Source organism: Lepidochelys kempii, chromosome 9, assembly GCF_965140285.1.
Source record: "Lepidochelys kempii isolate rLepKem1 chromosome 9, rLepKem1.hap1, whole genome shotgun sequence".
Taxonomy (NCBI): domain Eukaryota; kingdom Metazoa; phylum Chordata; order Testudines; family Cheloniidae; genus Lepidochelys; species Lepidochelys kempii.
Genome location: NC_136388.1, coordinates 45,558,396 through 45,574,372, shown reverse-complemented (window position 1 = coordinate 45,574,372; position 15,977 = coordinate 45,558,396).

The following is a 15,977-nucleotide window of genomic DNA, read 5'->3' as shown; positions in this document are numbered from 1 at the left end:
GGGCGTGTTAGGAGCCCAAAACGCCCCTACGCCATTCTCCTGGATTTCTGTTTAATATCGTGAGACCATGATACACGCTGCGCAGCTGCAAGTTTTCCCAATTATTGTGTGAATGGTGGGGCAGGGCTTTAGTTTTTTCCATCCTTGCACTAGTGAGCAGGGAGAGAGAGGGAGTTGCTTCTTTTATCATATACTGTTCATTTTGAGTTGCTTCTTTTATCATATACTGTTCATTTTAAGTAAAAAAAAGTTATTTAGTTGCCCGTTTCAGTGAACTCTGTTCTAGGTTGTTAACTCAATCTCACCCTCCTGGCTTCCTCTGAGCACTTCGAGCTGCTTCTCAGGGGTGTGGATTTGGACCCCATTCACTAAGGTATTCATGTAGGTGCCTATGTTTAAACACGTGAGTTGTCTAATTAAAGCTAGCTAGACACATACATATGCCCTGGTTCAGCAAGGTAATTTGGTTTAGGTTACACTTGTGGTGGCCTCTTCAATGACAAAGGTATCGAATGCATATCATACTTAAGGCCCTACCAAATTCTCAGCCATGAAAATCACATCACGGACCGTGAAATCTGATCTTTTGTGTACTTTTTACCCTATACCAGGGGTGGGCAAACTTTTTGGCCCGAGGGCCACAGCAGGTTGCGAAACTGTATGGAGGGCAGGGTAGGGAAGACGGTGCACATGTCCCCAAACAGCCTGGCCCCACCCCCTATTGGACCCCTCCCACTTCCCGCCCCCTGACTACCCCCCTCAGAATCCCCCACCCATCCAACCACCCCTGCTCCATGTCCCTTGCCCGCCCCCTCCCAGGACCCCCGCCCCACGACTCCACCCCCATCTAACCCCCCTGTTCCCCAACCCTTGACCCCCCAAACCTCTGCCCTATCCAGCCAACCCCTGTTCCCCATCCCCTGACTGCCCCCCCTGTACCTCCCCCTCATCCAACCGCCCCCTGCTCCCTGTCCCCTGACTGCCCCCCGGGGCCCTCTGCCCCTTATACAACCCTCCAGCCCCGGCCCCCTTACCATGCCACTCAGAGCAGCATGTCTGGCAACCACGCCGCCCGGCCAGAGCCAGACACACGGCCGTTCTGCCCTGCAGGAGCGTGCAGCCTGGCCGCCCAGAGTGCTGCCCGTGCAGCGGCGTGGCTGCGGGGGAGGGGGGACAGCAGGGGGTGGGCGGGGGGCTAGCCTTCCCATGGCAGGACAGTTCCGCAGGCCGGATGTGGCCCGTGGGCTGTAGTTTGCCCACCTCTGGTTTAAGTAGAAGAGATGGAAAACCCCAAAAATTTTAAAATCAAAATGAGGGTCCTTGGGTTGCTAAAGTTTGAGAACCGCTGCCCTAGACAAGAAGATACAAGCCGGGGGTAAAAGAGGGAAATGGAGATTCCCAAGGAGAAAATGGGGCAAAGAAAGAAGTGGCTGAGCAGACACTAGGAGGAAAAGGAAGCCTGAAGTATCAGAGGGGGATAGGCTGTCCCCAGGATGATACACCTTCCCCACCCCTCACCTCTTTCAGTTTTACTTCCTGTTTCTGGTCAGCTTCCCTCTCACTTTCTGGCTCACTTGGCATTTTCCCACCCAAAAAATATGTTTCCATAGATTTTGAAATTCAATCACAAAAACATTTATATTCATATTCTATCCCACAAAACTTAAATCTTGGGCCTAAATTACTTGAGTGTCTCTTAAAAAACATTTAATCTGTCTTTTCCAAGGGTGGAAAACTACATTCATAACATACATAAGGTCAGAAAAAAAAAGTTTATTGAAAACTAGTCAGTACCATTTATGAAATGTTATGTTAGAATTCAGTTGCTTTTGCTCATTGATCCATAACTTGTGTTTGGGGAAAATTCAGATCAAAGAGTTGTTAATAGCTATTTTTAGATGGCAAGGCTTTGTTGTTATTGGTGTGTTTTAACATGATACCCATTTAACCTACCTTATTAGTACTGAAAATAACCAGCAACTTTTAGCTAAAGAAAATAAATATTGAGGGTTGGGGTTTTTTTTCCATCTTTCACAATGTAAGATCTTTAAACATGTTGATCAAACTCTGGCTGACCATTCCATTGACACATGCCAAAAAAAGGAGAGCAATTCTACCTGTGTGTCACTCCAAATTACTCAGAAAGTCAACACTGTAGGTCTAGGTCGGAGTCTCCAAACTTTGAGACGAGGGCCATATTAGATTTCTGAAGGGGATCCGGGGGCCAAAGCAACTGTGAAAAAAAATATATGCAAAATCATTTTTAAAAGAAATAATAGAAAAAAATTTTAAAAAGAAAAAAAGAAATATTCTGTTTTACATGTTCATCGGACAAGGTCGATCTGTGGTTGGATTTCACATATTTCATCATCGAAAATGTTTTTTCACACACATAAGTAGTGCCAAACACTGACATTAATCCACGGACAAAGTTTTTTACGTAAGCATATTGATCATTTGGCAGGCATTTATAGAACTCTACCAGATTTCCTTTCTTATATTTGTCCTTCAACAAGTCATTGGATTGCAGGTCAATCACTTCCATTTGAAGTTCAGGTGGCAGTTTTTCAAGATCGCAATCAAGTGGGTTTTGGAAGATCCATATTTCTCCTGCATTCACATCAAGGTCAGAGAAATGCTTCTGGAACTGTAGTTTCAGATCAGAAATGATTTCTTGTGAAAACCTAGTTGGGAATCGTGATTCAGTGTCTGGGTTGAACTTTTCACAACATATAAAATGAGCAAAGCAGTCCTTCATCAGTTGGGACTCGAAAAGAACTAGTTTTTGCCTGAATGCTTTCACCTGGGTGTACATGTCACAGATAAGCCCGTGTCAAGGTTCCTCCCCCACTCTGAACTCTAGGGTACAGATGTGAGGACCTGCATGAAAAACCTCCTAAGTTTATCTTTACCAGCTTAGGTCAAAACTTCCCCAAGGTACAAAATATTCCACCCGTTGTCCTTGGACTGGCCGCTACCACCACCAAACTAATACTGGTTACTGGGGAAGAGCTGTTTGGACGCGTCCTTCCCCCCAAAATACTTCCCAAAACCTTGCACCCCACTTCCTGGACAAGGTTTGGTAAAAAGCCTCACCAATTTGCCTAGGTGACTGCAGACCCAGACCCTTGGATCTTAAGAACAATGAACAATCCTCCCAACACTTGCACCCCCCCTTTCCTGGGAAATGGTGGATAAAAAGCCTCACCAATTTGCATAGGTGACCACAGACCCAAACCCTTGGATCTGAGAACAATGAAAAAGCATTCAGTTTCTTACAAGAAGACTTTTAATAAAAATAGAAGAAATCCCCCCTGTAAAATCAGGATGGTAGAGATCTTACAGGGTAATTAGATTCAAAAACATAGAGAACCCCTCTAGGCAAAACCTTAAGTTACAAAAAAGATACACAGACAGAAATAGTTATTCTATTCAGCACAATTCTTTTCTCAGCCATTTAAAGAAATCATAATCTAACACATACCTAGCTAGATTACTTACTAAAGGTTCTAAGACTCCATTCCTGGTCTATGCCCGGTAAAGACCAGCATATAGACAGACACACAGACCCTTTGTTTCTCTCCCTCCTCCCAGCTTTTGAAAGTATCTTGTCTCCTCATTGGTCATTTTGGTCAGGTGCCAGTGAGGTTACCTTTAGCTTCTTAACCCTTTACAGGTGAGAGGAGCTTTCCCCTGGCCAGGAAGGATTTCAAAGGGGTTTACCCTTCCCTTTATATTTATGACAGCCCGTTTTCCCCTTGTAGTCTAAGATTGAAGTCATTCATGTGCTTGGTCAAATCTACAAAAAAAAAAAAAAAAAAAGAATTTCCAAAGCCATTCACTGTTTGTGAGTAAAAGTAGATGTCGGGTTTTTTTATTTAAGAACACTTCAATTTCAGTTCTAAGGTCGAAAAATCGCAACAAAACCTTTCCACAGCTAAGCCATTGAACTGAAGTGTGGTAGGGCAAATCGTGATATTCTGATTCTATTTCCACCAGAAATGCTTGGAACTGATGATGGTTAAGTCCATGCGAGCAAATGAAATTCACGGTTGAAACTACGGGTTCCATAACACATGACAAATCCAAATATTTCCTGTACAATGCTTGCTGATGAAGACAGCCCACACTTTCACACGCTTTGTAGATTTGTCCAACCAAACCTTTTTTTGAACCACACATGTTTCTACCTCCATCAGTTGTAACGCACTTCAGTTATTTCCATTGCAGGTTGTATTGAGAAAGTGACTTTTCAACTTCTTTGAAAATCTCTTCACCTGTGGTTGTTCCATGCATACTATGCACAGAAGCTAGTTCTTCCATAACTACTCAAAATTACTGCTGACCCTGCAAATAAACAACAGCAGCTGCGAAGTATCAGAAACATTGGCTGACTCGTCAAATGTGAGGGAAAACCACTAAAACTTCTTAGCCTTTTCATTCAGCTGGAAAATTATATTACTGCCAATGTCCTCGATTCTGTGAGCAACTGTGTTCTCTGAAAGACTAATTGTCTTAAATAAATCTACTTTTTCTGGGCATATTTCTTCAGCTGCTTGAATCATACCTATTTTAATGAGCTCACCATTAGTAATTGGTTTTCCTCGTTTTACTAGTAGGTGTGCCACTTGGAAGGTGGCTCTTGTTGCAGCTTCATTCTTGGTTTTCTTCTTCTTAAATATAAACTGTTGTGACGATAGGCCATGTTTCATGGATTCTAATTTATCTGAATGTAGCTTTCCCGTAAATTGAGAGTAGTTCGACAAATGCTTGGTTTCATAATGTCGATGAATGTTGTATTCTTTTAGCACTGCGATAGTTTTGTTACATATTAAACACAATGCTTTACTACCTGATTCGATAATGAAATAGTCCACACTCCATTGTTCTTTAAACATGCGACATTCAGAATCAACCTCTCTCTTCTGTCCTTTTCCTGACATAATCGCCCCAATAGCAACGGACTTAAACACAACGAATATACGTTTGTCACTAGTCTGACACGCGCTAAGACAAAAACCAAGAGAAACAACAATGACTCATCACACACCCGGTTCCTTCTGCCGCTACTAACCTACCTACTGTGTGCTCATCGGCTCTGCGACCCTGGAAGGAATGCAGTGACGTTATGAAGTTCCACCGCCGCTCTGGGGTTTCCACTGCTGGCACCTTACCAGCCGGGGTCCCGCCGCTGGCCCCACCCAGCACCCGCTGCTGGCCTGGGTGAAGGAACCCCAGGCTGGCAGCAGGCTGAGACCCCAGCTGGCAGGAGCCTGTGGCGGGAACCCCAGAGCGGCGGCAGGCTGAGCCACTCAGCCCGCTGCTGCTCTGGGATTCCCGCCACCAGCTCCTGCCAGATGGGGTCCCGCTGCCCGACGTGATGTTGGTTGGGGGTGGGGGGGGCGAACAAATCGAAGCCGTGGGCTGTAGTTTGGAGACCCCTGCCCTATACTATACAGATTTCATGGGGGAGAACCACAAGGTGGGTAAGGTGATATTTTTAATTAGACCAACTTTGGTTGGTGAAAGAGACAAGCTTTCGAACTCCACATAGCTCTTCTCCAGGTCTGTGGAGTTCAAAGGCTTCTCTCTTCCATTAACCAAATTTGTCCCAAACAAAGATATTACCTCACCCATCTTGTCTCTGTTTGTTTTAACAGCTATAAAGCTTAAACTCTTTGAACCTCAAGTTCTACTGTCATTAAAAAATTATCTGACCTCCCCCCAATTTCCCACAACTGTGAAAATTAAAAATTATAAAAATACAAAAAAGTTTACAAATAAACAATCGATAGTATACATCAAAGTTTAAAAAAAATAAAAATTGCCTTCTACCAAGTCTATTTATAAGCCACCAGAGCAGCAAGGTTGAAGCATGGGGGTGGGGGAAGGGGCAGAGCCTATCCCCACTAGAGTTACAGTAACTCCTCACTTAAAGTCGTCCCGGTTAACGGTGTTATGTTGCTGATCAATTAGGGAACATGCTCGTTTAAAGTTGTGCAATGCTCCCTTAGAACGTCGTTTGGCAGCCGCCTGCTTTGACCACTGCTTGCAGGAAAAGCAGCCCGTTGCAGCTAGCTGGTGGGGGCTCGGAACCAGGGTGCACCTGCAGCCCCCCCATCAGCTCCCTGCTCCCCTAAGTTCCCTGTGCAGCAGCTGCCCAGCAGGCTATCAATTGCCGGCAATTGCCTCCCCACACTGCCAATGTGCTGCTCCTGCCCTCTGCCTTGGAGCTGCTCCCAAGCCTCCGGCTTGCTTTGCGGGAGGGGTGGGGGGGAAGAGGAGGTCTAATGTCAGGGTGTCCCCCTCTCCCTTGCTACTGCCCCCCGCTTACCCCATCTTCCATAGAGCAGGAGGGACACACGACAGAGCTCAGGATGGAGGGAGTTTCCTGGCAGCAGCTGCGGTCTCAGCTTGCTGATCTACTTAACAAGGCAGTATACTTAAGAGTGGGGTTAGCGTACTTAAAGGGGAAATGCGCATCTCTCTCTCACATGCGCGTGCACACACACGGTGTGTGTCTCTGTCTGCCATGCTGTTTCCCCTCCCTCCATTCGTGCTGCCTTGTTGAGTGTGAGACTGCATTAACAACAATGAGTTAACCCTCAAGGGCTCAGCCAAGTGCTAGTTCATCATTTAGCAGTAAGGCATTCCCTGGGAAATATCCCACCCTCTGACTTCACCACCTCAACCAAGCTTCACAACCATCATCGTTGTGTACCGTTTTAAATTGTTTGTTTAAAACTTATACTGTGTGTGTGTTACTATATATATATATAGTCTTTTGTCTGGTGAAAAAAAATTCCCTGGAACTATCCCCCCCCACCCCCATTTACATTAATTCTTACGCGGAAATTGGATTCGCTTAACATCGTTTCGTTTAAAGTCACATTTTTCAGGAACATAACTACAATGTTAAGTGAGCAGTTACTGTATCTCCCAGTTTAAGGGCCTGAAACTGTAAGTCACAACAATCACACATTGTCCTCACACTAACAGCAGGAACCACAACAACTTCCAGAGGATGAATGAGGTTTCAGGATATGGGATTATGTCAGAGATGCTACCCATCGAGACTCCTTTTAGCAGCAATATCAGGCCCCAACAAGGAACGTGCTAGGCAATATATAAACAAATCATAGACAGTCTCTGCCCTGCAGAGCTAAAATCTAAACAGATCAGACAAAGGGAATATTATCCCCATTTTAAACATGGGGAATTGTATTTGGGCTTGGCTTTGCTCAGCATGCTAGACTAGATGGCTAATTCTCCTTTTAAAATGTGACTTAGGAGCCTAAGTTTTATAGAGAGTCAATAGGATTTAGGAATCTAACTGCCTGTCACTTTTCAAAATGGGACTTAGCTATCTAAATCCCTTAGGCTTGGCAACACGGAGTGGAGCAATGCCTAAATACCTTTAAAAATCTGGGCAAAGAGATTAAGTGTCTTGTCCAATAGCATGCAGGAGTCTGTAGCAGATCCAGAAAGTCTGATGCTCAGTCCTGTCCCCATCCTTCCTCTCATTATCCTTCCTTTCCTTCTGTATTTTGTAGAGCACTCTGGGCACCTTATATTGCTCCACAAATAAAATTATTACCCTGTACATTTTGTTCTGAAATTATGGGTAGATTTATATGCAAATGAAATGCAGTCTTTGGGCTCCTGGCAAGAGGCCAATGCAGCCCTTCAGGTAGTGAGGGTTGCCCAATGTAGCGCTGCACTCTCTGATGATAGGAGATAAACAGGAAACATTTCCAGAGGCCCAGATTTCATTGCCAGTGGACTATTTTATGCTAATTAAAAACAAACTGGCACGAGAACCCAAATGCTTATCAGACATTCCCGCAGGTCACAGCCAGCAGAGCTATTTCCTTCTTAGTGATGTTGGCTTGTGAGATAGTAAGAAAAGCTAATTGCAGAATGTTATCTGTAGTCAGGGGTCACAAGGCGGCTGGCCCCTGTAAATGAACTAGGTCCATCGCCTGTGCCAGGACAGGTGCTCCCGTTTCGCCAATTACGAGGGCAGGGCAGCACCTGGGAACTGAAAAGGATTATGAGGTGGGGGGCAGGGAGAATGTCCTAGTGAATTAGAGCAGAGTGGTTCAGTCAGAGTTAGGTGAGAGCTGCCAGAGACCAGGGGGACTTGAGGAGGTCCTGGAAGAAAGCAGAAGGTGTTTGTAGGGGAAGGCTGAACAAGGCAGGAGATGAGCCCCAAGGTGAGTTGCTGGCTGATATCCCCAAGCTAGAGAGCAGATGGCAGCAGCAGAAGATGGAGATGTCTGCTGGCTCTAAGCTGGAGCTGAGGGCCAGAGAGGGCTGAAGGCAGGGGAGCAGTGGAGGAGTTTACCCGTGGACATCTCCAGGGCTGGAAAGCTGGACCCACAGGAATCATGATAGGGCCAAGGAGCATGAGGTTGCTCCCTATCAGAGAGGCTATAGGTGACTCCTATTTGGAGGAGTGAGGATTACACTCCAGTTGGAAGGGCTAGGGGTGGCTGTCCTGGTAAAAGGAGAGGGGAGAACTGACAGAGTCTGGGTGTGGTCAAAGGCACCACTGTGTGGTATGTAGGACAGCAGGCAGATATCTTGAGACAACCTGAAACAATAATTCTGAGACCTATGAACTGCTCAGTTCATCTCAGTGGGTGTTCTCATGGCCCTCCTGAATGCTTTAGAGCCTGTGATATGCATGAAGTATGCCTGCTCTCAGCTTCCCACCAGAAGGGGCAGGACTTCCTCAGGTCCTGGCTCACTCAGGGCCGGGGGCCTCAGACCCTCCCACAGAACCCGGCAAACGAGGGAGATGGGGGATCTAACCCCATAGGTGGGCACAGCCAGCCACCAGATCCTGGCACATTCATTGGAGGATAGATAAAGGGGCTCAGATGCCTCTAGAGGGGCAAGATCTCCTGTATCCTAGCTCATATGAGGGAGCAAAGAAGGGTGCTCAGGCCCCCTTAGAGAGGCATGAACCCCCTAGATCTGGGCACACACAAGCGAGGGGAGAATGTGGGGCTGTCAGGTGTTTTTGCCCCTATTCTCCACCAGTTCCCCGCCACTCACCCTCACATCCCCCTTCCCAGGTCCCACCCCTCCACTCCCCCCAACCTCCACACCTCCCCCATCTGAGCCCCACAACCATTCTCTCTTCCCCATAACACCCTCTCCTCATTGCAACCCCAAACCCATCTCTATTCCCCCACCCCTTAGGGCCCTTCTCCTCTAGGAAGCATTCACACATCTAATTTTGTACCCCAGATACTTGGATTATATTCCCTCCAAAATAAAATTGCCACCCAGAATTCACAAATTGTAGCAACCTCCATTCCCTCAGTCCAAAACTCCTTGTGTCTTAGGTGTGGGCTTGTGATTAATTTATCCTTAAATCTGGGTTAATTAAGGGTGAGCTCACAGCCATCAGTCTCAGTGAGGTCTGTCATCTGTGACTCATCCACTCCTGACTAGTATTTCTCAGTTCCACAGTGCAAGGCAGCAGAAACTGGTTGGGGTGGGGGAAGGCTGTAACTCAGGAACACCTCAGGAAAATGACTCCAAATCTGGATTGCAAATGTTGTTACCCTGTGCCCCCCACCAGGCATACCAAATTTTAAAGCAATCTGAGTAACTGGTTAGATTTTAGAGCACTTACAAGAGTCAAGTTTTAGAACATATCAAATGGAGGAAACAGAAATCCTCTATTCCATTTTCTGCATTGGCACATGCACACTGTAAAAACAAATATCATTTTCAGTCTGGGACCCCCCAAAGATTTAGTGGGTGCCATGCACAACCTTGGGTAAAACTTAACAGATTGAAACCATTTTGACTCACATCAATAGTGAAATCTCTAGGTCTATGCAAAAGAATCCACTTAGAATCTTTTTTGGAGAATGGCTATTTTGGGGGGCTTATATCTCTGCAACCCCTAGTTCAGATTAACCCAAATTTGGATGACTAACTCTACCCTGCAGCCTCCTGAGACACACCAAATTTCAAAGCAATCTGACTAAGCATGTTGATTTTAGAAAGGTCAACCTTAAGCAGAAGTTGTGATGTAACCTTAACTATAGGGTGCTACTGTGCCACTATAAAACTTCCTACCATCAGTCTATCTTCCTTCCTAGGCCTCTGCTTGGATGATGATGAACCACTGATCCTTGTTCTGACTGTCAAAAATGCTTGTCATTTTGGTTTGTTATTGAAGGGTTACTCAAAAATATTAGAAAGGAAATTTCAGTTTCAAGTAGCCTTGTAAAGAACAGCAAGCACTGGGCATAGGATTTTCCTCAAGTACCTAAGGTAGTTAGGCACCCAACTTGCACTGGCTTGATAATGCCAATGGGAGTTGGGCTTCTTACTTCTTTAGGAATCTATGAAATATTTGGCCAAGATACTTGATATTTTGGGTGGGGGGAAAATATATATATGCCCTAATCCAAAGCCCACTGAAGTCAATGGAGGACTCCTGTTGACTTTAGTGGGCTTTAGATTGGTCTGTATATATTTCTCCCCAACCAAACATCAAGTATCTTGCCCAAATATTTCATAGATTCCAAGACCAGAAGAGACCACCAGGATTGTCTAGTCTGACCTCCTGGATAGCTCAGACTATAGAACTTCCCCAAAATAATTCCTTGAGCAGATTCCTTGAGAAATTCCTTGAGAAAAATGTCCAATATTGATTTTAAAATTGCCAGTGACAGAGAATCCACCATGACTATTGGTAAATTGTTCCAATGGTTAAAATTTCCATTGTTCCATGGTTGGAAAAAAGGTATAAAATTTCATCTTGAATTTGTCTAATTTCAACTTCCAGCATTTCTATGCCTTATTGAAGAGCCCATTATTAAATATTTTGGTGTATAGACTGATCAAATTACCCCTCAACCTTCTCTTTGTTAAGGTAAATAGATTGAGCTCCTTGAGCCTATCACTATAAGTAGGGCTGCAGGTTTGTCATGGGTGGAGAAAAGAGTCCAGGATACTGTGATTTTTCTGTTTGGCCATGACTTTTTTCCTGTCTGTGATTTTCTCAAAGGGTGGGTCACCAGCCCAGTGTGGAGGGGAGGCCCAGGGTGGGGGAGAGGGTGCTGGAGAGTGAGCCCACCCATGTACTCACTTTGCAGTGTCGTTCAGGTTTGCTGCCCCCCCCCCCCCCCATCATGATGGAGGAACAGTAGGGTCAAACTTCAGTGAGTGGTGTTGTGACCTAGCATGCGAGGTCATAGTGCCACTCAGGTTTGGCCCACCTGTTCCCCCCCCATCATGATGGGGAGATCTGGGGTGGCAGCTGTTCAAACCTAAGTGGCCCTGCAACCCCACATGCTAGGTTGGAATGCCCAGAGTGGGGCTCCAGGCCCAGCCTCAGGAGCTGCCATGGACCGGGGTGAGTGTAGGGCATGCTCCCTCCCCCAGCAACCCCTCCTCACCGGGCAGGGTTAGGGTTCCAGTGTCGCTGGGGCAGAAAATGTTGCTGTGGCTGGTTGGGGGCCCCTCAGCAGGGCAAGGAGGCTGGCATATTTTAACCAGAAATCCAGGAACAGTCCCAGTACTGCAGTAACCCAGGACTTTTACTAAATTTACCATGACAGTGTCATGATTTTTGATTGTGACAAATCTGCAGTCCCAACCGTAAGGCATGTTTTCTAACCCTTCAGTCATTCTTAGGCTCTTCTCCAAACCCTCTCCAATTTATCGATATTCTTCATGAATTTTTGACACCAGAACTGGACACTGTATTGTAGCAACAGTCGCATCATTGCCAAATACAGATACTCCTATTCGAGATTCCCCTATTTATGCATCCAATGATCACATTAGCCCTTTTGGCCACAGAGTCACACTGGGAGCTCATGTTCAGCTGATTATCCACCAGGAAACTCAAATCATTTTCAGAATCACTGCTTCCCAGGTTAGAGTCCCCCATCCTGTAAACGTGGCCTACATGTATACATTTACATTTAACTGTGTTAAAACACATATTGTTTGCTTGCACCTAGCTTACAAAGCGATCCAGATTGCTCTGTTTCAGTGACCTTTTTCACACAACGCACAGTCAACCTGTGGAACTCCTTGCCAGAGGATGTTGTGAAGGCCAAGACTATAACAGGGTTCAAAAAAGAACTAGATAAAATTCATAGAGGATAGGTCCATCAATGGCTATTAGCCAGGATGGGCAGGGATGGTGTCCCTAGCCTCTGTTTGCCAGAACAGGTAACAGGGGATGGATCACTTGATGATTGCCTGTTCTGTTCATTCCCTCTGGGGCACCTGACATTTGCCACTGTCAGAAGACAGGATGCTGGGCTAGATGGACCTTTGGTCTAACCCAGGATGGCCATTCTTACGTTCTTATGACCTGTCCTCTTTATTGTTTACCTCTCCCCCAAAGATGCCCTTTGACTGTGAACCATTCTGATAGTTTCAAATTTATCATATCACAGTGGGAGTTTTTGTTTTGCTTCTGCCTTTTATTAGAGCAAACTCCAGTATCTGCATCTCCCAGAAGCCTCTTCAGTCCTTTTGATTAAGCAGTAGGAGCTATGGCCAAGGGCAGAGCTTAGCAAACACCAGTGTTTTGTTGTGTTGTTTTGTTTTTTTGGCAGCCAGGCTCAGACAAACTGTCCCCAGCTGTTTTGGATTTTTTTTAAAACAAAAATGGAATCTGATGGCTCCTTTCCAGAAACAAATGTGAAACGAACATAGTGTAAAACATACACTGAAACATATACATTCTGAACTTGTTTCTATATAATGGAGCCGTCAGCCATACAAGCCAGCTGGAGCTAGATTGTAACTTGGATTACAAACCTGTGCAAAGAAATAAGCAGGGGCAAGAATCCCTCTTTGGCCCTGGTTTGCACTACCCTGACTTAGATGCAGCTATGTGGAAGTAAATAGGTGTTGAATGCCAAATTATGTCCAAGCACAAGTGAAGAGGGAAGGGAAGGAGTGGACAGAGCCTTAGTTCCACATTTCTTTGCCCTCTACCCCACTCACAAGCCACAGTAGTTGAGTTATCACTCACAGGGTGCTATAGTTTGCTGGTGAAACAGGCCGGGAGCAAATTATGCCCCTCCCCACAGCCCGGAAAATGCAAAGGAGAAATTGTGTGTCAGAGCTGTTTCACACAATCTGGCCATTTGCAAATAGCCCAAATAGAAGATTATTCATCCCACACACAGTTCCATCTCCCTCCTTATGACTGGATAGTTTTACCTGCATCTACAGTTCTGAAGCCATCACTGGCCAAAAAGCAGGGCATTGTTATATTTGTTCTCACAGGGCTGGATTCTGCTCTAACTTGCACCAATTGTACTCCAGCTACTGATTTCAAGTGTCATTCCTGATTTACAGTAGTGGGAGTTAGTGCAGGATCAGGCCCACAGACTGCAGCTATTACCCAGTTCTAGCTGCTTATCTTTTTAGGTCTAAAAGTGTTTGCGATTTGCTACCATGCTCTCTAAAAACCGTAGAACTTGAAAAGTTTTTATTTTAAAATACTGTCAATACTTCCCACGTGTTAGTAAGCTGGGCCAGCATGTCTACTAGAAGAGAGCCTTTTTATTAGGATGCAGTGAGAAACCTTGCAAACAATACCAACTGTAATTGACAAATCCCCAAAGGATAGAGACATCTATGTTGTATGTACTTTGTATATTCAAATGTTTGAGACTATAGTCCATAATCACGTGTACCTACCTTGCAGAAAGTGAATGCCAGGAAGTCATGAATATTAAGAAGCACAATCCAGGCAGTTCTCAAATAGGGAATTGATTCTGAAAATATGTACAGGTTTGTTTTTACTAATAACTCCCTATATGATCAAGGCTTTTGAGCACTGGAGCTCTTTACCTGACTTGCAAGGCAATTATCCTAGCTAGTAGAAAGTAGAGATGAAAAGACCTATTATAATATCATCTAGAGGCCCATTGTACAAGGTGCTGTACATACACATAGCAAGAGACAGTCCCTGCCCCCAAGAATATATAATCTAAATAGACAAGGCATAATAGGGTTAATTCAGCCCAACTCCCAAACCCATTTGGCAGCTGAAGGCCGTTTGCTTATTATCAACAGGTTGATAAATTGGTTCCAAGACTGAAAGCTGTTTTTCAAAACCATCCAAACAGGAAAAACAGGTACAGAAACTTTAAATGATTGTGGCTTTACTTTGGTTTTGTTACCAGCTGTTTCAATATTTCAAGGTGAACCTCCTGGTTTGCAGCCAGAATACTATTCCATAAACATCCATGTCTTCAAAGGAATTAATTTATACAGAACGTCAACTAACCTGCGTAATAAGAGTAAGGGGAACTTTTTCAGGAATTTTCTGTTCCAGAGAACTTCGCACCAGGTTATCAATAAGCAAAACATTTAGAAAATTGCTTGTCTTACAATGTGTTTGTACAGCGCCGAACACAATGGAGCTTCAGTCTCAGTTTGTCTGCTAATTGCTACTGTGATACAGGCAGATCATAAAAAAAATGCACTCCCATAGTTTAAGTGCATGGTCACTCAGAATCAACCCTGTTTCAGATCTAATAACTTACGCCTTGATTCAGCAAAGTACGAATCATACGCTAACTGTAGGCATTGACTTCACTGGGACTACTCATATGCTTAAGTTAGTCACATGCTTCAGCACCTCACTGAATCAGAGCCTTAGAAAAGCGCATTGGCCAAAAATATTCACAGCCCATATTCAATCAGGTTTTACTTTTATAAAATGGAGTCTGACAACCGCTGTGAGAGCAAAAGCAGGTCAGACAACTTAGAAGTAAAGAATCTCTGTTCAGGAAACCCATCTTTCAATTCATTTGTACACCCTTCTAGGCACTTATGCCACCTGCATCACCAGAGTATCTAAGTACCTGCTTTGACTTTGCTGTGAGAGTGTTTGTACCTAATCAGACCAGTTCCTAATCAGATGCAGTTCCTGCCATGACACATGGAATATCATGAAAATATTTTCTGTAGATATGATCTATGCTGTTTCTTGTTCCGTTCTTTGCAATGAACTTCAGATTCATATTGATGATGCAAAATGCCCAAGTGAAAAAATCAATCCACGGCATTTCACGTGGCTTTATGCTGAAACAACCCCCCAGCACACCAAGCTGGGGGAACAAATTATGCTTAAAACAGAGTCCTTCTCCCAACTCCTCCTGGAACAGTGGCCAAAAAACACAATCTGGCTTTCACATTGTCATTTTAAGCTAGCAATGAAAATACTCTTCCATTTGTTGCACGTTTTTTACATGTTCAAGAGAGGAAACAGGAGCTTCTCTTTGGGACCTCATCCAAAGCCCATTGAATTAAACAAAAAGGTTTCAGGGTTGGAATGGGCCCTGTCCCACTCAGAAACCAGTTCACACAGAAGAGTTACCTTCAATGTAGACCTGAAGAAGAGCTCTATGTAAGCTCAAAAGCTTGTCTCTTTCACCAAGAAAAGTTGGTCCAATAAAACATGTTACCTCACCCACCTGGTCTCTTGTATTCTGAGACTGACACAGCTAAAACAACATTGCAAACTTCAATGTACAATCTGAATCAATGATTTTCATGATAGGTGGGATTCATTTTAAAATTATTTAGAGCCCAATCTAACGTGGGGCCCAATCTAAAGCCCACTGAGGTCAATGGGAGTCCTTAAACTGGACTTCAGTGGGCTCTGAATTAGGCCCACACTCCTTTCACCATAACTCATTTTTACTTTTCTTCATCTTGTCTAGCCTTCATGGGCAGCAGGTGAAGCTTCCCCTGGGGGAGGCTAGTTCCCTGTCCCACCTCTTCTGCCGGTGGCCCTGCACACTCCACTCCACTCCCGCTCCGCCCCAAGTCCCACCTCCTCCTCACTCTGCCCTCCCTGCCGCTGCTCGCAGCGTCCCTCTTCTCCTCTGCCACGAGGCACCTGCAGTGTTCCTCCTCTCCTCCTTCCCCACCCCTCCTGTGGGGGTGAGAGTAGTGAGGAGGGA